The sequence below is a fragment of the Chiloscyllium punctatum genome, chromosome 18 (genome assembly GCF_047496795.1).
Source record: "Chiloscyllium punctatum isolate Juve2018m chromosome 18, sChiPun1.3, whole genome shotgun sequence".
NCBI lineage: Eukaryota > Metazoa > Chordata > Chondrichthyes > Orectolobiformes > Hemiscylliidae > Chiloscyllium > Chiloscyllium punctatum.
The window spans coordinates 53601521-53623416 of NC_092756.1; the positions used below are offsets into that span (position 1 = coordinate 53601521).

Sequence of the window (21896 nt, forward strand, 5' to 3'; positions counted from 1 at the left end):
CAAAGAGACAAAGAAAGAACATAATAAGAATGGGCCATAAAAAGTGAATTTCACCAATCACAGTCTCGATTAGATTACCTTTCCCTTCCGATGACTGCAGGACGGAAATGAAGGAAGTGGGAGAAATTTAATAACATATGACATCGAAATACATTGGAACGATTTTCTCATTGGCCAGAAAACCAAATAACGACGAGTCGAGTCACCGGAGGAGTCTGTTTCGCAACAACGATGAAATAACAGTCTCCATTCGGTTCCAGTAAAAGCTCAACTTGCCTGGAACAGAAAGCAACAGTAGAGCTGCTGGCGATTTTCCGCGCGGGAAGCGAACACGATCATGACAGCACAGACACTTTGGAAAATTCGGCACTTTCCCACACCGCAGTCAATTCCCCGGGAAGCAAACTCATTTTGCTTCTGTTTTAAACAGAAATGAGGCAGGGATTGAAACGGCGTTTAAACCAGCTGTTCCGTTGGAGCTGTTCAGCAGAAATGGCAGCGGTGGGGTACGAACCCACGCCTCTGTCGAGACCTGAGCCTTAATCCAGCGCCTTAGACCGCTCGGCCACACTACCAACACGCTCGAGCGTCCATTTTCTTGCACTTCCAATTGTGTTCCTGCATAACAACAGATGCAAACTCACGTGAAAAGGGTTCCATGATCCCTCTCCGAATCGCACAACTGCTGGGATGTGCGCGTCTACAATATCAATTTCTCAGCAGTTAACGATAGCCCATCAATCCAGACAAAAATCACTGGTAAGCTGAGTCTATCTTCTCAGACTGCATTCAGCTACAAATGTATTTGTGAGTGCGTGAGAATATATGATCGGTTATGATTGGGTCAAATTACCATGAGCTACTTGACATTACTGCAGTTTCGATTCTTGCTTTGCTCAATGATTTCACCCATTGTTCGAAACAGGACAACTTTCACGGTTACACGGAACATGAAACACACCGGACTACAGGGAAAATGCACAAAGCTGAGCAGGCCGTGTCCCAAATCATACCGTGCAGCATAGTTTCAGTCACTGTGTCTGTTTTGCAGAATAAGGTTCCCAAAGAATGTTCCACCCTAAAACCGGAGGTAGCATTACAATCCGAGAATGACAGATTACATTGTGAGGAAGGTCTGACCTCGGGGCCGGTTCGAGATGCCACTTTCCTTGCCTTTTACCTTAACCGTGCAATTTGCTGCACAGATTATCACACCTGGACATGAGCCTCATCGATACCAACTGAGTTGGAAACCTGTGTGGGAATCGATGAGAAAAAGTGACTCAATAAAGTTTAACAAGTTCCATGGTGCTTTTTAGAAATGCAGTTTCTGTTCACCTCAATCCAAAAGGCAGTTTCTGAACATAGTAACAGAAGTCAAAAGGTAATTACCTCACCCCACCCCCACTCCGGAAGAGGTGCTAACTGCCCTTGATTGCTTTTTGTTCACGATGTGAAGAGCTCTCACGCCTGAGTCACCGTCACGTCTCTGGTTGCAGAATGAATCACAAAGAAGGACTTTCTCCAGAGCCGCAACTGCCTCACTTCCCCACACGCCCTCCCCGTTTACATTTTCCTGCTCGTCAGTGATTTAAAGAAAACCAAATGGATGCGATGTCATTCTGTAGCCTCTCTGTCGATTCCTCCGTTTCAGTTCCAACGTGGCTTAGATCTCGGGGCGCACCTTAATACTAGCGACGCTATGAAAGCACAGGTCCAGAGGTTCCTCTGAGAGTGTAATTTCTTTCATTGCTGTTGCTGATTGAATGAGCCACTGACGTGGGAACTGCTCCAAAACATGATTCAGGACCTCTGGTGCCAATTCTCGCACGTTGAATAACGACAGACACCTTCCAAATGAGGTCTTTCAGAGACGACTTTGGGATACATTTGACAGACAGACTAGTTGAGGAATCCGTGGTAATGCTTTTCGTGGAAGGATCAGAAGGGGGTAACTACACTCTCAAACAGAATGGGATATGATCAGAACCAGGTTGGAGAAAAACTTTACAATGCTTTGCACAGTAATTAAATGGAATTGCATTGCATTGCACTGCACTACGAGAGAAGATTTGTTCAAGCAAACTCGAAGGCAGGTTTGAAGTTGGGAAATCAAGCAAGAAAGCTGCGTTCTTGTCCATGTAAAAGGCTGCAGTTGAAGAGCAAAACAGTTTCTGCCCAGTTTCGAACCGGGGACCTTTCGCGTGTAAGGCGAACGTGATGACCACTACACTACAGAAACAAGCCGCAGTCGCTCTCCCTGCAGCTCAGTGGCATCCAGCACTGAAAGTTGAAGCCATTCTACCTTTCACCTTTCTGTTTCCGTTAGCTCGTTGTTTAATGGGACTTGTTTAATTTTGGCTTTGTGGTGAGCATGGACGAGATACACCGAAGTATCTGTTTCCACGCGGTGTACCCCAATAACGTTGTGTTGCTTACACCTGCTTTAAAGAATTACGTTTTTGCGGAGCTTACCGTCGCAGTCTGTGGCAAAATCATTTAGTCTGTTCGACTGCTCACGGGAAAGGTAGCATTGTGAAACACTGCAGAAACGAACGACTTCCTTACTTTTGCTCCGACTGACCATACTCCGTGAAAGTTTCCCAGATTCTCAGTTGAGGATTTTTGCAGCTGGAAGTTACCTCAGAAACCCTGTTAATTCGTAATGTATTGAGCGAATCGCAAAACAGAAAGCATTTAACACGGAACACAAACAAAACTGGAAAACCAAATGCATTTTCAGACACAGCGAGCATGAATGCTAAATGTGAGAGTGTCAGGGGGCATGAGCCATAAAGTAATCACACAACTAACAACAGGGCAATTCCAAACTACTCTTTCAAACATACTGGAGCCTGAGTACACCACCACTTCCCAGACAATGCTGCAAAGAGACAAAGAAAGAACATAATAAGAATGGGACATAAAAAGTGAATTTCACCAATCACAGTCTCGATTAGATTACCTTTCCCTTCCGATGACTGCAGGACGGAAATGAAGGAAGTGGGAGAAATTTAATAACATATGACATCGAAATACATTGGAACGATTTTCTCATTGGCCAGAAAACCAAATAACGACTAGTCGAGTCACCGGAGGAGTCTGTTTCGCAACAACGATGAAATAACAGTCTCCATTCGGTTCCAGTAAAAACTCAACTTGCCTGGAACAGAAAGCAACAGTAGAGCTGCTGGCGATTTTCCGCGCGGGAAGCGAACACGATCATGACAGCACAGACACTTTGGAAAATTCGGCACTTTCCCACACCGCAGTCAATTCCCCGGGAAGCAAACTCATTTTTCTTCTGTTTTAAACAGAAATGAGGCAGGGATTGAAACAGCATTTAAACCAGCTCTTCCGTTGGAGCTGTTCAGCAGAAAAGGCAGCGGTGGGATACGAACCCACGCCTCTGTCGAGACTGGAGCCTTAATCCAGCACCTTAGACGGCTCGGCCACACTACCAACACGCTCGAGAGTCCATTTTCTTGCACTTCCCATTGTGTTCCTGCATAACAACAGATGCAAACTCACGTGAAAAGGGTTCCATGATCCCTCTCCGACTCGCACAGCTGCTGGGATGTGCGCGTCTACAATATCAATTTCTCAGCAGTTAACGATAGCCCATCAATCCAGACAAAAATCACTGGTAAGCTGAGTCTATCTTCTCAGACTGCATTCAGCTACAAATGTATCTGTGAGTGCGTGAGAATATATGATCGGTTATGATTGGGTCAAATTACCATGAGCTACTTGACATTACTGCAGTTTCGATTCTTGCTTTGCTCAATGATTTCACCCATTGTTCGAAACAGGACAACTTTCACGGTGACACGGAACATGAAACACACCGGACTACAGGGAAAATGCACAAAGCTGAGCAGGCCGTGTCCCAAATCATACCGTGCAGCATAGTTTCAGTCACTGTGTCTGTTTTGCAGAATAAGGTTCCCAAAGAATGTTCCACCCTAAAACCGGAGGTAGCATTACAATCCGAGAATGACAGATTACATTGTGAGGAAGGTCTGACCTCGGGGCCGGTTCGAGATGCCACTTTCCTTGCCTTTTACCTTAACCGTGCAATTTGCTGCAGAGATTATCACACCTGGACATGAGCCTCATCGATACCAACTGAGTTGGAAACCTGTGTGGGAATCGATGAGAAAAAGTGACTCAATAAAGTTTAACAAGTTCCATGGTGCTTTTTAGAAATGCAGTTTCTGTTCACCTCAATCCAAAAGGCAGTTTCTGAACATAGTAACAGAAGTCAAAAGGTAATTACCTCACCCCACCCCCACTCCGGAAGAGGTGCTAACTGCCCTTGATTGCTTTTTGTTCACGATGTGAAGAGCTCTCACGCCTGAGTCACCGTCACGTCTCTGGTTGCAGAATGAATCACAAAGAAGGACTTTCTCCAGAGCCGCAACTGCCTCACTTCCCCACACGCCCTCCCCGTTTACATTTTCCTGCTCGTCAGTGATTTAAAGAAAACCAAATGGATGCGATGTCATTCTGTAGCCTCTCTGTCGATTCCTCCGTTTCAGTTCCAACGTGGCTTAGATCTCGGGGCGCACCTTAATACTAGCGACGCTATGAAAGCACAGGTCCAGAGGTTCCTCTGAGAGTGTAATTTCTTTCATTGCTGTTGCTGATTGAATGAGCCACTGACGTGGGAACTGCTCCAAAACATGATTCAGGACCTCTGGTGCCAATTCTCGCACGTTGAATAACGACAGACACCTTCCAAATGAGGTCTTTCAGAGACGACTTTGGGATACATTTGACAGACAGACTAGTTGAGGAATCCGTGGTGCACTGTGACACCAGCACATCAGCTTCTTCTCTGTCTTTGAACCGGGCCGCCTGCGCAAGGAATGCGAATGCGGTAATGCTTTTCGTGGAAGGATCAGAAGGGGGTAACTACACTCTCAAACAGAATGGCATATGATCAGAACCAGGTTGGAGAAAAACTTTACAATGCTTTGCACAGTAATTAAATGGAATTGCATTGCATTGCACTGCACTACGAGAGAAGATTTGTTCAAGCAAACTCGAAGGCAGGTTTGAAGTTGGGAAATCAAGCAAGAAAGCTGCGTTCTTGTCCATGTAAAAGGCTGCAGTTGAAGAGCAAAACAGTTTCTGCCCAGTTTCGAACCGGGGACCTTTCGCGTGTAAGGCGAACGTGATGACCACTACACTACAGAAACAAGCCGCAGTCGCCCTCACTGCAGCTCAGTGGCATCCAGCACTGAAAGTTGAAGCCATTCTACCTTTCACCTTTCTGTTTCCGTTAGCTCGTTGTTTAATGGGACTTGTTTAATTTTGGCTTTGTTGTGAGCATGGACGAGATACACCGAAGTATCTGTTTCCACGCGGTGTACCCCAATAACGTTGTGTTGCTTACACCTGCTTTAAAGAATTACGTTTTTGCGGAGCTTACCGTCGCAGTCTGTGGCAAAATCATTTAGTCTGTTCGACTGCTCACGGGAAAGGTAGCATTGTGAAACACTGCAGAAACGAACGACTTCCTTACTTTTGCTCCGACTGACCATACTCCGTGAAAGTTTCCCAGATTCTCAGTTGAGGATTTTTGCAGCTGGAAGTTACCTCAGAAACCCTGTTAATTCGTAATGTATTGAGCGAATCGCAAAACAGAAAGCATTTAACACGGAACACAAACAAAACTGGAGAACCAAATGCATTTTCAGACACAGCGAGCATGAATGCTAAATGTGAGAGTGTCGGGGGGGCATGAGCCATAAAGTAATCACACAACTAACAACAGGGCAATTCCAAACTACTCTTTCAAACATACTGGAGCCTGAGTGCACCACCACTTCCCAGACAATGCTGCAAAGAGACAAAGAAAGAACATAATAAGAATGGGCCATAAAAAGTGAATTTCACCAATCACAGTCTCGATTAGATTACCTTTCCCTTCCGATGACTGCAGGACGGAAATGAAGGAAGTGGGAGAAATTTAATAACATATGACATCGAAATACATTGGAACGATTTTCTCATTGGCCAGAAAACCAAATAACGACGAGTCGAGTCACCGGAGGAGTCTGTTTCGCAACAACGATGAAATAACAGTCTCCATTCGGTTCCAGTAAAAGCTCAACTTGCCTGGAACAGAAAGCAACAGTAGAGCTGCTGGCGATTTTCCGCGCGGGAAGCGAACACGATCATGACAGCACAGACACTTTGGAAAATTCGGCACTTTCCCACACCGCAGTCAATTCCCCGGGAAGCAAACTCATTTTTCTTCTGTTTTAAACAGAAATGAGGCAGGGATTGAAACAGCGTTTAAACCAGCTGTTCCGTTGGAGCTGTTCAGCAGAAATGGCAGCGGTGGGGTACGAACCCACGCCTCTGTCGAGACCTGAGCCTTAATCCAGCGCCTTAGACCGCTCGGCCACACTACCAACACGCTCGAGCGTCCATTTTCTTGCACTTCCAATTGTGTTCCTGCATAACAACAGATGCAAACTCACGTGAAAAGGGTTCCATGATCCCTCTCCGAATCGCACAACTGCTGGGATGTGCGCGTCTACAATATCAATTTCTCAGCAGTTAACGATAGCCCATCAATCCAGACAAAAATCACTGGTAAGCTGAGTCTATCTTCTCAGACTGCATTCAGCTACAAATGTATTTGTGAGTGCGTGAGAATATATGATCGGTTATGATTGGGTCAAATTACCATGAGCTACTTGACATTACTGCAGTTTCGATTCTTGCTTTGCTCAATGATTTCACCCATTGTTCGAAACAGGACAACTTTCACGGTTACACGGAACATGAAACACACCGGACTACAGGGAAAATGCACAAAGCTGAGCAGGCCGTGTCCCAAATCATACCGTGCAGCATAGTTTCAGTCACTGTGTCTGTTTTGCAGAATAAGGTTCCCAAAGAATGTTCCACCCTAAAACCGGAGGTAGCATTACAATCCGAGAATGACAGATTACATTGTGAGGAAGGTCTGACCTCGGGGCCGGTTCGAGATGCCACTTTCCTTGCCTTTTACCTTAACCGTGCAATTTGCTGCAGAGATTATCACACCTGGACATGAGCCTCATCGATACCAACTGAGTTGGAAACCTGTGTGGGAATCGATGAGAAAAAGTGACTCAATAAAGTTTAACAAGTTCCATGGTGCTTTTTAGAAATGCAGTTTCTGTTCACCTCAATCCAAAAGGCAGTTTCTGAACATAGTAACAGAAGTCAAAAGGTAATTACCTCACCCCACCCCCACTCCGGAAGAGGTGCTAACTGCCCTTGATTGCTTTTTGTTCACGATGTGAAGAGCTCTCACGCCTGAGTCACCGTCACGTCTCTGGTTGCAGAATGAATCACAAAGAAGGACTTTCTCCAGAGCCGCAACTGCCTCACTTCCCCACTCGCCCTCCCCGTTTACATTTTCCTGCTCGTCAGTGATTTAAAGAAAACCAAATGGATGCGATGTCATTCTGTAGCCTCTCTGTCGATTCCTCCGTTTCAGTTCCAACGTGGCTTAGATCTCGGGGCGCACCTTAATACTAGCGACGCTATGAAAGCACAGGTCCAGAGGTTCCTCTGAGAGTGTAATTTCTTTCATTGCTGTTGCTGATTGAATGAGCCAGTGACGTGGGAACTGCTCCAAAACATGATTCAGGACATCTGGTGCCAATTCTCGCACGTTGAATAACGACAGACACCTTCCAAATGAGGTCTTTCAGAGACGACTTTGGGATACATTTGACAGATAGACTATTTGAGGAATCCGTGGTAATGCTTTTCGTGGAAGGATCAGAAGGGGGTAACTACACTCTCAAACAGAATGGGATATGATCAGAACCAGGTTGGAGAAAAACTTTACAATGCTTTGCACAGTAATTAAATGGAATTGCATTGCATTGCACTGCACTACGAGAGAAGATTTGTTCAAGCAAACTCGAAGGCAGGTTTGAAGTTGGGAAATCAAGCAAGAAAGCTGCGTTCTTGTCCATGTAAAAGGCTGCAGTTGAAGAGCAAAACAGTTTCTGCCCAGTTTCGAACCGGGGACCTTTCGCGTGTAAGGCGAACGTGATGACCACTACACTACAGAAACAAGCCGCAGTCGCTCTCGCTGCAGCTCAGTGGCATCCAGCACTGAAAGTTGAAGCCATTCTACCTTTCACCTTTCTGTTTCCGTTAGCTCGTTGTTTAATGGGACTTGTTTAATTTTGGCTATGTGGTGAGCATGGACGAGATACACCGAAGTATCTGTTTCCACGCGGTGTACCCCAATAACGTTGTGTTGCTTACACCTGCTTTAAAGAATTACGTTTTTGCGGAGCTTACCGTCGCAGTCTGTGGCAAAATCATTTAGTCTGTTCGACTGCTCACGGGAAAGGTAGCATTGTGAAACACTGCAGAAACGAACGACTTCCTTACTTTTGCTCCGACTGACCATACTCCGTGAAAGTTTCCCAGATTCTCAGTTGAGGATTTTTGCAGCTGGAAGTTACCTCAGAAACCCTGTTAATTCGTAATGTATTGAGCGAATCGCAAAACAGAAAGCATTTAACACGGAACACAAACAAAACTGGAAAACCAAATGCATTTTCAGACACAGCGAGCATGAATGCTAAATGTGAGAGTGTCAGGGGGCATGAGCCATAAAGTAATCACACAACTAACAACAGGGCAATTCCAAACTACTCTTTCAAACATACTGGAGCCTGAGTACACCACCACTTCCCAGACAATGCTGCAAAGAGACAAAGAAAGAACATAATAAGAATGGGCCATAAAAAGTGAATTTCACCAATCACAGTCTCGATTAGATTACCTTTCCCTTCCGATGACTGCAGGACGGAAATGAAGGAAGTGGGAGAAATTTAATAACATATGACATCGAAATACATTGGAACGATTTTCTCATTGGCCAGAAAACCAAATAACGACTAGTCGAGTCACCGGAGGAGTCTGTTTCGCAACAACGATGAAATAACAGTCTCCATTCGGTTCCAGTAAAAGCTCAACTTGCCTGGAACAGAAAGCAACAGTAGAGCTGCTGGCGATTTTCCGCGCGGGAAGCGAACACGATCATGACAGCACAGACACTTTGGAAAATTCGGCACTTTCCCACACCGCAGTCAATTCCCCGGGAAGCAAACTCATTTTGCTTCTGTTTTAAACAGAAATGAGGCAGGGATTGAAACGGCGTTTAAACCAGCTGTTCCGCAGAAATGGCAGCGGTGGGGTACGAACCCACGCCTCTGTCGAGACCTGAGCCTTAATCCAGCGCCTTAGACCGCTCGGCCACACTACCAACACGCTCGAGCGTCCATTTTCTTGCACTTCCAATTGTGTTCCTGCATAACAACAGATGCAAACTCACGTGAAAAGGGTTCCATGATCCCTCTCCGAATCGCACAACTGCTGGGATGTGCGCGTCTACAATATCAATTTCTCAGCAGTTAACGATAGCCCATCAATCCAGACAAAAATCACTGGTAAGCTGAGTCTATCTTCTCAGACTGCATTCAGCTACAAATGTATTTGTGAGTGCGTGAGAATATATGATCGGTTATGATTGGGTCAAATTACCATGAGCTACTTGACATTACTGCAGTTTCGATTCTTGCTTTGCTCAATGATTTCACCCATTGTTCGAAACAGGACAACTTTCACGGTTACACGGAACATGAAACACACCGGACTACAGGGAAAATGCACAAAGCTGAGCAGGCCGTGTCCCAAATCATACCGTGCAGCATAGTTTCAGTCACTGTGTCTGTTTTGCAGAATAAGGTTCCCAAAGAATGTTCCACCCTAAAACCGGAGGTAGCATTACAATCCGAGAATGACAGATTACATTGTGAGGAAGGTCTGACCTCGGGGCCGGTTCGAGATGCCACTTTCCTTGCCTTTTACCTTAACCGTGCAATTTGCTGCAGAGATTATCACACCTGGACATGAGCCTCATCGATACCAACTGAGTTGGAAACCTGTGTGGGAATCGATGAGAAAAAGTGACTCAATAAAGTTTAACAAGTTCCATGGTGCTTTTTAGAAATGCAGTTTCTGTTCACCTCAATCCAAAAGGCAGTTTCTGAACATAGTAACAGAAGTCAAAAGGTAATTACCATCACCCCACCCCCACTCCGGAAGAGGTGCTAACTGCCCTTGATTGCTTTTTGTTCACGATGTGAAGAGCTCTCACGCCTGAGTCACCGTCACGTCTCTGGTTGCAGAATGAATCACAAAGAAGGACTTTCTCCAGAGCCGCAACTGTCTCACTTCCCCACACGCCCTCCCCGTTTACATTTTCCTGCTCGTCAGTGATTTAAAGAAAACCAAATGGATGCGATGTCATTCTGTAGCCTCTCTGTCGATTCCTCCGTTTCAGTTCCAACGTGGCTTAGATCTCGGGGCGCACCTTAATACTAGCGACGCTATGAAAGCACAGGTCCAGAGGTTCCTCTGAGAGTGTAATTTCTTTCATTGCTGTTGCTGATTGAATGAGCCACTGACGTGGGAACTGCTCCAAAACATGATTCAGGACCTCTGGTGCCAATTCTCGCACGTTGAATAACGACAGACACCTTCCAAATGAGGTCTTTCAGAGACGACTTTGGGATACATTTGACAGACAGACTAGTTGAGGAATCCGTGGTGCACTGTGACACCAGCACATCAGCTTCATCTCTGTCTTTGAACCGGGCCACCTGCGCAAGGAATGCGAATGCGGTAATGCTTTTCGTGGAAGGATCAGAAGGGGGTAACTACACTCTCAAACAGAATGGCATATGATCAGAACCAGGTTGGAGAAAAACTTTACAATGCTTTGCACAGTAATTAAATGGAATTGCATTGCATTGCACTGCACTACGAGAGAAGATTTGTTCAAGCAAACTCGAAGGCAGGTTTGAAGTTGGGAAATCAAGCAAGAAAGCTGCGTTCTTGTCCATGTAAAAGGCTGCAGTTGAAGAGCAAAACAGTTTCTGCCCAGTTTCGAACCGGGGACCTTTCGCGTGTAAGGCGAACGTGATGACCACTACACTACAGAAACAAGCCGCAGTCGCCCTCACTGCAGCTCAGTGGCATCCAGCACTGAAAGTTGAAGCCATTCTACCTTTCACCTTTCTGTTTCCGTTAGCTCGTTGTTTAATGGGACTTGTTTAATTTTGGCTTTGTTGTGAGCATGGACGAGATACACCGAAGTATCTGTTTCCACGCGGTGTACCCCAATAACGTTGTGTTGCTTACACCTGCTTTAAAGAATTACGTTTTTGCGGAGCTTACCGTCGCAGTCTGTGGCAAAATCATTTAGTCTGTTCGACTGCTCACGGGAAAGGTAGCATTGTGAAACACTGCAGAAACGAACGACTTCCTTACTTTTGCTCCGACTGACCATACTCCGTGAAAGTTTCCCAGATTCTCAGTTGAGGATTTTTGCAGCTGGAAGTTACCTCAGAAACCCTGTTAATTCGTAATGTATTGAGCGAATCGCAAAACAGAAAGCATTTAACACGGAACACAAACAAAACTGGAGAACCAAATGCATTTTCAGACACAGCGAGCATGAATGCTAAATGTGAGAGTGTCGGGGGGGCATGAGCCATAAAGTAATCACACAACTAACAACAGGGCAATTCCAAACTACTCTTTCAAACATACTGGAGCCTGAGTGCACCACCACTTCCCAGACAATGCTGCAAAGAGACAAAGAAAGAACATAATAAGAATGGGCCATAAAAAGTGAATTTCACCAATCACAGTCTCGATTAGATTACCTTTCCCTTCCGATGACTGCAGGACGGAAATGAAGGAAGTGGGAGAAATTTAATAACATATGACATCGAAATACATTGGAACGATTTTCTCATTGGCCAGAAAACCAAATAACGACGAGTCGAGTCACCGGAGGAGTCTGTTTCGCAACAACGATGAAATAACAGTCTCCATTCGGTTCCAGTAAAAGCTCAACTTGCCTGGAACAGAAAGCAACAGTAGAGCTGCTGGCGATTTTCCGCGCGGGAAGCGAACACGATCATGACAGCACAGACACTTTGGAAAATTCGGCACTTTCCCACACCGCAGTCAATTCCCCGGGAAGCAAACTCATTTTTCTTCTGTTTTAAACAGAAATGAGGCAGGGATTGAAACAGCGTTTAAACCAGCTGTTCCGTTGGAGCTGTTCAGCAGAAATGGCAGCGGTGGGGTACGAACCCACGCCTCTGTCGAGACCTGAGCCTTAATCCAGCGCCTTAGACCGCTCGGCCACACTACCAACACGCTCGAGCGTCCATTTTCTTGCACTTCCAATTGTGTTCCTGCATAACAACAGATGCAAACTCACGTGAAAAGGGTTCCATGATCCCTCTCCGAATCGCACAACTGCTGGGATGTGCGCGTCTACAATATCAATTTCTCAGCAGTTAACGATAGCCCATCAATCCAGACAAAAATCACTGGTAAGCTGAGTCTATCTTCTCAGACTGCATTCAGCTACAAATGTATTTGTGAGTGCGTGAGAATATATGATCGGTTATGATTGGGTCAAATTACCATGAGCTACTTGACATTACTGCAGTTTCGATTCTTGCTTTGCTCAATGATTTCACCCATTGTTCGAAACAGGACAACTTTCACGGTTACACGGAACATGAAACACACCGGACTACAGGGAAAATGCACAAAGCTGAGCAGGCCGTGTCCCAAATCATACCGTGCAGCATAGTTTCAGTCACTGTGTCTGTTTTGCAGAATAAGGTTCCCAAAGAATGTTCCACCCTAAAACCGGAGGTAGCATTACAATCCGAGAATGACAGATTACATTGTGAGGAAGGTCTGACCTCGGGGCCGGTTCGAGATGCCACTTTCCTTGCCTTTTACCTTAACCGTGCAATTTGCTGCAGAGATTATCACACCTGGACATGAGCCTCATCGATACCAACTGAGTTGGAAACCTGTGTGGGAATCGATGAGAAAAAGTGACTCAATAAAGTTTAACAAGTTCCATGGTGCTTTTTAGAAATGCAGTTTCTGTTCACCTCAATCCAAAAGGCAGTTTCTGAACATAGTAACAGAAGTCAAAAGGTAATTACCTCACCCCACCCCCACTCCGGAAGAGGTGCTAACTGCCCTTGATTGCTTTTTGTTCACGATGTGAAGAGCTCTCACGCCTGAGTCACCGTCACGTCTCTGGTTGCAGAATGAATCACAAAGAAGGACTTTCTCCAGAGCCGCAACTGCCTCACTTCCCCACACGCCCTCCCCGTTTACATTTTCCTGCTCGTCAGTGATTTAAAGAAAACCAAATGGATGCGATGTCATTCTGTAGCCTCTCTGTCGATTCCTCCGTTTCAGTTCCAACGTGGCTTAGATCTCGGGGCGCACCTTAATACTAGCGACGCTATGAAAGCACAGGTCCAGAGGTTCCTCTGAGAGTGTAATTTCTTTCATTGCTGTTGCTGATTGAATGAGCCACTGACGTGGGAACTGCTCCAAAACATGATTCAGGACCTCTGGTGCCAATTCTCGCACGTTGAATAACGACAGACACCTTCCAAATGAGGTCTTTCAGAGACGACTTTGGGATACATTTGACAGACAGACTAGTTGAGGAATCCGTGGTAATGCTTTTCGTGGAAGGATCAGAAGGGGGTAACTACACTCTCAAACAGAATGGGATATGATCAGAACCAGGTTGGAGAAAAACTTTACAATGCTTTGCACAGTAATTAAATGGAATTGCATTGCATTGCACTGCACTACGAGAGAAGATTTGTTCAAGCAAACTCGAAGGCAGGTTTGAAGTTGGGAAATCAAGCAAGAAAGCTGCGTTCTTGTCCATGTAAAAGGCTGCAGTTGAAGAGCAAAACAGTTTCTGCCCAGTTTCGAACCGGGGACCTTTCGCGTGTAAGGCGAACGTGATGACCACTACACTACAGAAACAAGCCGCAGTCGCTCTCCCTGCAGCTCAGTGGCATCCAGCACTGAAAGTTGAAGCCATTCTACCTTTCACCTTTCTGTTTCCGTTAGCTCGTTGTTTAATGGGACTTGTTTAATTTTGGCTTTGTGGTGAGCATGGACGAGATACACCGAAGTATCTGTTTCCACGCGGTGTACCCCAATAACGTTGTGTTGCTTACACCTGCTTTAAAGAATTACGTTTTTGCGGAGCTTACCGTCGCAGTCTGTGGCAAAATCATTTAGTCTGTTCGACTGCTCACGGGAAAGGTAGCATTGTGAAACACTGCAGAAACGAACGACTTCCTTACTTTTGCTCCGACTGACCATACTCCGTGAAAGTTTCCCAGATTCTCAGTTGAGGATTTTTGCAGCTGGAAGTTACCTCAGAAACCCTGTTAATTCGTAATGTATTGAGCGAATCGCAAAACAGAAAGCATTTAACACGGAACACAAACAAAACTGGAAAACCAAATGCATTTTCAGACACAGCGAGCATGAATGCTAAATGTGAGAGTGTCAGGGGGCATGAGCCATAAAGTAATCACACAACTAACAACAGGGCAATTCCAAACTACTCTTTCAAACATACTGGAGCCTGAGTACACCACCACTTCCCAGACAATGCTGCAAAGAGACAAAGAAAGAACATAATAAGAATGGGACATAAAAAGTGAATTTCACCAATCACAGTCTCGATTAGATTACCTTTCCCTTCCGATGACTGCAGGACGGAAATGAAGGAAGTGGGAGAAATTTAATAACATATGACATCGAAATACATTGGAACGATTTTCTCATTGGCCAGAAAACCAAATAACGACTAGTCGAGTCACCGGAGGAGTCTGTTTCGCAACAACGATGAAATAACAGTCTCCATTCGGTTCCAGTAAAAGCTCAACTTGCCTGGAACAGAAAGCAACAGTAGAGCTGCTGGCGATTTTCCGCGCGGGAAGCGAACACGATCATGACAGCACAGACACTTTGGAAAATTCGGCACTTTCCCACACCGCAGTCAATTCCCCGGGAAGCAAACTCATTTTTCTTCTGTTTTAAACAGAAATGAGGCAGGGATTGAAACAGCGTTTAAACCAGCTGTTCCGTTGGAGCTGTTCAGCAGAAATGGCAGCGGTGGGGTACGAACCCACGCCTCTGTCGAGACCTGAGCCTTAATCCAGCGCCTTAGACCGCTCGGCCACACTACCAACACGCTCGAGCGTCCATTTTCTTGCACTTCCAATTGTGTTCCTGCATAACAACAGATGCAAACTCACGTGAAAAGGGTTCCATGATCCCTCTCCGAATCGCACAACTGCTGGGATGTGCGCGTCTACAATATCAATTTCTCAGCAGTTAACGATAGCCCATCAATCCAGACAAAAATCACTGGTAAGCTGAGTCTATCTTCTCAGACTGCATTCAGCTACAAATGTATTTGTGAGTGCGTGAGAATATATGATCGGTTATGATTGGGTCAAATTACCATGAGCTACTTGACATTACTGCAGTTTCGATTCTTGCTTTGCTCAATGATTTCACCCATTGTTCGAAACAGGACAACTTTCACGGTTACACGGAACATGAAACACACCGGACTACAGGGAAAATGCACAAAGCTGAGCAGGCCGTGTCCCAAATCATACCGTGCAGCATAGTTTCAGTCACTGTGTCTGTTTTGCAGAATAAGGTTCCCAAAGAATGTTCCACCCTAAAACCGGAGGTAGCATTACAATCCGAGAATGACAGATTACATTGTGAGGAAGGTCTGACCTCGGGGCCGGTTCGAGATGCCACTTTCCTTGCCTTTTACCTTAACCGTGCAATTTGCTGCAGAGATTATCACACCTGGACATGAGCCTCATCGATACCAACTGAGTTGGAAACCTGTGTGGGAATCGATGAGAAAAAGTGACTCAATAAAGTTTAACAAGTTCCATGGTGCTTTTTAGAAATGCAGTTTCTGTTCACCTCAATCCAAAAGGCAGTTTCTGAACATAGTAACAGAAGTCAAAAGGTAATTACCATCACCCCACCCCCACTCCGGAAGAGGTGCTAACTGCCCTTGATTGCTTTTTGTTCACGATGTGAAGAGCTCTCACGCCTGAGTCACCGTCACGTCTCTGGTTGCAGAATGAATCACAAAGAAGGACTTTCTCCAGAGCCGCAACTGCCTCACTTCCCCACACGCCCTCCCCGTTTACATTTTCCTGCTCGTCAGTGATTTAAAGAAAACCAAATGGATGCGATGTCATTCTGTAGCCTCTCTGTCGATTCCTCCGTTTCAGTTCCAACGTGGCTTAGATCTCGGGGCGCACCTTAATACTAGCGACGCTATGAAAGCACAGGTCCAGAGGTTCCTCTGAGAGTGTAATTTCTTTCATTGCTGTTGCTGATTGAATGAGCCACTGACGTGGGAACTGCTCCAAAACATGATTCAGGACCTCTGGTGCCAATTCTCGCACGTTGAATAACGACAGACACCTTCCAAATGAGGTCTTTCAGAGACGACTTTGGGATACATTTGACAGACAGACTAGTTGAGGAATCCGTGGTGCACTGTGACACCAGCACATCAGCTTCATCTCTGTCTTTGAACCGGGCCACCTGCGCAAGGAATGCGAATGCGGTAATGCTTTTCGTGGAAGGATCAGAAGGGGGTAACTACACTCTCAAACAGAATGGCATATGATCAGAACCAGGTTGGAGAAAAACTTTACAATGCTTTGCACAGTAATTAAATGGAATTGCATTGCATTGCACTGCACTACGAGAGAAGATTTGTTCAAGCAAACTCGAAGGCAGGTTTGAAGTTGGGAAATCAAGCAAGAAAGCTGCGTTCTTGTCCATGTAAAAGGCTGCAGTTGAAGAGCAAAACAGTTTCTGCCCAGTTTCGAACCGGGGACCTTTCGCGTGTAAGGCGAACGTGATGACCACTACACTACAGAAACAAGCCGCAGTCGCCCTCACTGCAGCTCAGTGGCATCCAGCACTGAAAGTTGAAGCCATTCTACCTTTCACCTTTCTGTTTCCGTTAGCTCGTTGTTTAATGGGACTTGTTTAATTTTGGCTTTGTTGTGAGCATGGACGAGATACACCGAAGTATCTGTTTCCACGCGGTGTACCCCAATAACGTTGTGTTGCTTACACCTGCTTTAAAGAATTACGTTTTTGCGGAGCTTACCGTCGCAGTCTGTGGCAAAATCATTTAGTCTGTTCGACTGCTCACGGGAAAGGTAGCATTGTGAAACACTGCAGAAACGAACGACTTCCTTACTTTTGCTCCGACTGACCATACTCCGTGAAAGTTTCCCAGATTCTCAGTTGAGGATTTTTGCAGCTGGAAGTTACCTCAGAAACCCTGTTAATTCGTAATGTATTGAGCGAATCGCAAAACAGAAAGCATTTAACACGGAACACAAACAAAACTGGAGAACCAAATGCATTTTCAGACACAGCGAGCATGAATGCTAAATGTGAGAGTGTCGGGGGGGCATGAGCCATAAAGTAATCACACAACTAACAACAGGGCAATTCCAAACTACTCTTTCAAACATACTGGAGCCTGAGTGCACCACCACTTCCCAGACAATGCTGCAAAGAGACAAAGAAAGAACATAATAAGAATGGGCCATAAAAAGTGAATTTCACCAATCACAGTCTCGATTAGATTACCTTTCCCTTCCGATGACTGCAGGACGGAAATGAAGGAAGTGGGAGAAATTTAATAACATATGACATCGAAATACATTGGAACGATTTTCTCATTGGCCAGAAAACCAAATAACGACGAGTCGAGTCACCGGAGGAGTCTGTTTCGCAACAACGATGAAATAACAGTCTCCATTCGGTTCCAGTAAAAGCTCAACTTGCCTGGAACAGAAAGCAACAGTAGAGCTGCTGGCGATTTTCCGCGCGGGAAGCGAACACGATCATGACAGCACAGACACTTTGGAAAATTCGGCACTTTCCCACACCGCAGTCAATTCCCCGGGAAGCAAACTCATTTTTCTTCTGTTTTAAACAGAAATGAGGCAGGGATTGAAACAGCGTTTAAACCAGCTGTTCCGTTGGAGCTGTTCAGCAGAAATGGCAGCGGTGGGGTACGAACCCACGCCTCTGTCGAGACCTGAGCCTTAATCCAGCGCCTTAGACCGCTCGGCCACACTACCAACACGCTCGAGCGTCCATTTTCTTGCACTTCCAATTGTGTTCCTGCATAACAACAGATGCAAACTCACGTGAAAAGGGTTCCATGATCCCTCTCCGAATCGCACAACTGCTGGGATGTGCGCGTCTACAATATCAATTTCTCAGCAGTTAACGATAGCCCATCAATCCAGACAAAAATCACTGGTAAGCTGAGTCTATCTTCTCAGACTGCATTCAGCTACAAATGTATTTGTGAGTGCGTGAGAATATATGATCGGTTATGATTGGGTCAAATTACCATGAGCTACTTGACATTACTGCAGTTTCGATTCTTGCTTTGCTCAATGATTTCACCCATTGTTCGAAACAGGACAACTTTCACGGTTACACGGAACATGAAACACACCGGACTACAGGGAAAATGCACAAAGCTGAGCAGGCCGTGTCCCAAATCATACCGTGCAGCATAGTTTCAGTCACTGTGTCTGTTTTGCAGAATAAGGTTCCCAAAGAATGTTCCACCCTAAAACCGGAGGTAGCATTACAATCCGAGAATGACAGATTACATTGTGAGGAAGGTCTGACCTCGGGGCCGGTTCGAGATGCCACTTTCCTTGCCTTTTACCTTAACCGTGCAATTTGCTGCAGAGATTATCACACCTGGACATGAGCCTCATCGATACCAACTGAGTTGGAAACCTGTGTGGGAATCGATGAGAAAAAGTGACTCAATAAAGTTTAACAAGTTCCATGGTGCTTTTTAGAAATGCAGTTTCTGTTCACCTCAATCCAAAAGGCAGTTTCTGAACATAGTAACAGAAGTCAAAAGGTAATTACCTCACCCCACCCCCACTCCGGAAGAGGTGCTAACTGCCCTTGATTGCTTTTTGTTCACGATGTGAAGAGCTCTCACGCCTGAGTCACCGTCACGTCTCTGGTTGCAGAATGAATCACAAAGAAGGACTTTCTCCAGAGCCGCAACTGCCTCACTTCCCCACACGCCCTCCCCGTTTACATTTTCCTGCTCGTCAGTGATTTAAAGAAAACCAAATGGATGCGATGTCATTCTGTAGCCTCTCTGTCGATTCCTCCGTTTCAGTTCCAACGTGGCTTAGATCTCGGGGCGCACCTTAATACTAGCGACGCTATGAAAGCACAGGTCCAGAGGTTCCTCTGAGAGTGTAATTTCTTTCATTGCTGTTGCTGATTGAATGAGCCACTGACGTGGGAACTGCTCCAAAACATGATTCAGGACCTCTGGTGCCAATTCTCGCACGTTGAATAACGACAGACACCTTCCAAATGAGGTCTTTCAGAGACGACTTTGGGATACATTTGACAGACAGACTAGTTGAGGAATCCGTGGTAATGCTTTTCGTGGAAGGATCAGAAGGGGGTAACTACACTCTCAAACAGAATGGGATATGATCAGAACCAGGTTGGAGAAAAACTTTACAATGCTTTGCACAGTAATTAAATGGAATTGCATTGCATTGCACTGCACTACGAGAGAAGATTTGTTCAAGCAAACTCGAAGGCAGGTTTGAAGTTGGGAAATCAAGCAAGAAAGCTGCGTTCTTGTCCATGTAAAAGGCTGCAGTTGAAGAGCAAAACAGTTTCTGCCCAGTTTCGAACCGGGGACCTTTCGCGTGTAAGGCGAACGTGATGACCACTACACTACAGAAACAAGCCGCAGTCGCTCTCCCTGCAGCTCAGTGGCATCCAGCACTGAAAGTTGAAGCCATTCTACCTTTCACCTTTCTGTTTCCGTTAGCTCGTTGTTTAATGGGACTTGTTTAATTTTGGCTTTGTGGTGAGCATGGACGAGATACACCGAAGTATCTGTTTCCACGCGGTGTACCCCAATAACGTTGTGTTGCTTACACCTGCTTTAAAGAATTACGTTTTTGCGGAGCTTACCGTCGCAGTCTGTGGCAAAATCATTTAGTCTGTTCGACTGCTCACGGGAAAGGTAGCATTGTGAAACACTGCAGAAACGAACGACTTCCTTACTTTTGCTCCGACTGACCATACTCCGTGAAAGTTTCCCAGATTCTCAGTTGAGGATTTTTGCAGCTGGAAGTTACCTCAGAAACCCTGTTAATTCGTAATGTATTGAGCGAATCGCAAAACAGAAAGCATTTAACACGGAACACAAACAAAACTGGAAAACCAAATGCATTTTCAGACACAGCGAGCATGAATGCTAAATGTGAGAGTGTCAGGGGGCATGAGCCATAAAGTAATCACACAACTAACAACAGGGCAATTCCAAACTACTCTTTCAAACATACTGGAGCCTGAGTACACCACCACTTCCCAGACAATGCTGCAAAGAGACAAAGAAAGAACATAATAAGAATGGGACATAAAAAGTGAATTTCACCAATCACAGTCTCGATTAGATTACCTTTCCCTTCCGATGACTGCAGGACGGAAATGAAGGAAGTGGGAGAAATTTAATAACATATGACATCGAAATACATTGGAACGATTTTCTCATTGGCCAGAAAACCAAATAACGACTAGTCGAGTCACCGGAGGAGTCTGTTTCGCAACAACGATGAAATAACAGTCTCCATTCGGTTCCAGTAAAAGCTCAACTTGCCTGGAACAGAAAGCAACAGTAGAGCTGCTGGCGATTTTCCGCGCGGGAAGCGAACACGATCATGACAGCACAGACACTTTGGAAAATTCGGCACTTTCCCACACCGCAGTCAATTCCCCGGGAAGCAAACTCATTTTTCTTCTGTTTTAAACAGAAATGAGGCAGGGATTGAAACAGCATTTAAACCAGCTGTTCCGTTGGAGCTGTTCAGCAGAAAAGGCAGCGGTGGGATACGAACCCACGCCTCTGTCGAGACTGGAGCCTTAATCCAGCACCTTAGACGGCTCGGCCACACTACCAACACGCTCGAGAGTCCATTTTCTTGCACTTCCCATTGTGTTCCTGCATAACAACAGATGCAAACTCACGTGAAAAGGGTTCCATGATCCCTCTCCGACTCGCACAGCTGCTGGGATGTGCGCGTCTACAATATCAATTTCTCAGCAGTTAACGATAGCCCATCAATCCAGACAAAAATCACTGGTAAGCTGAGTCTATCTTCTCAGACTGCATTCAGCTACAAATGTATCTGTGAGTGCGTGAGAATATATGATCGGTTATGATTGGGTCAAATTACCATGAGCTACTTGACATTACTGCAGTTTCGATTCTTGCTTTGCTCAATGATTTCACCCATTGTTCGAAACAGGACAACTTTCACGGTGACACGGAACATGAAACACACCGGACTACAGGGAAAATGCACAAAGCTGAGCAGGCCGTGTCCCAAATCATACCGTGCAGCATAGTTTCAGTCACTGTGTCTGTTTTGCAGAATAAGGTTCCCAAAGAATGTTCCACCCTAAAACCGGAGGTAGCATTACAATCCGAGAATGACAGATTACATTGTGAGGAAGGTCTGACCTCGGGGCCGGTTCGAGATGCCACTTTCCTTGCCTTTTACCTTAACCGTGCAATTTGCTGCAGAGATTATCACACCTGGACATGAGCCTCATCGATACCAACTGAGTTGGAAACCTGTGTGGGAATCGATGAGAAAAAGTGACTCAATAAAGTTTAACAAGTTCCATGGTGCTTTTTAGAAATGCAGTTTCTGTTCACCTCAATCCAAAAGGCAGTTTCTGAACATAGTAACAGAAGTCAAAAGGTAATTACCTCACCCCACCCCCACTCCGGAAGAGGTGCTAACTGCCCTTGATTGCTTTTTGTTCACGATGTGAAGAGCTCTCACGCC

The 21896-nt window shown here is 45.5% G+C and overlaps 7 non-coding genes across 7 annotated transcripts; all 7 read right to left on the reverse strand.

Moving 5' to 3' along the window:
* Window positions 1-2169: 2169 nt before the first annotated feature.
* On the reverse strand, window positions 2170-2242 carry trnav-uac (transfer RNA valine (anticodon UAC)). The gene has a single exon. It is a non-coding gene; the product is annotated as a tRNA-Val (tRNA).
* Window positions 2243-5131: 2889 nt separating this feature from the next.
* trnav-uac (transfer RNA valine (anticodon UAC)) lies at window positions 5132-5204 on the reverse strand. Its single transcript has one exon. It is a non-coding gene; the product is annotated as a tRNA-Val (tRNA).
* Window positions 5205-8019: 2815 nt separating this feature from the next.
* Window positions 8020-8092, reverse strand: trnav-uac (transfer RNA valine (anticodon UAC)). The gene has a single exon. It is a non-coding gene; the product is annotated as a tRNA-Val (tRNA).
* A 2876-nt stretch (window positions 8093-10968) lies between these two features.
* On the reverse strand, window positions 10969-11041 carry trnav-uac (transfer RNA valine (anticodon UAC)). The gene has a single exon. It is a non-coding gene; the product is annotated as a tRNA-Val (tRNA).
* Window positions 11042-13856: 2815 nt separating this feature from the next.
* On the reverse strand, window positions 13857-13929 carry trnav-uac (transfer RNA valine (anticodon UAC)). The gene has a single exon. It is a non-coding gene; the product is annotated as a tRNA-Val (tRNA).
* A 2890-nt stretch (window positions 13930-16819) lies between these two features.
* On the reverse strand, window positions 16820-16892 carry trnav-uac (transfer RNA valine (anticodon UAC)). Its single transcript has one exon. It is a non-coding gene; the product is annotated as a tRNA-Val (tRNA).
* A 2815-nt stretch (window positions 16893-19707) lies between these two features.
* trnav-uac (transfer RNA valine (anticodon UAC)) lies at window positions 19708-19780 on the reverse strand. The gene has a single exon. It is a non-coding gene; the product is annotated as a tRNA-Val (tRNA).
* Window positions 19781-21896: the final 2116 nt, after the last annotated feature.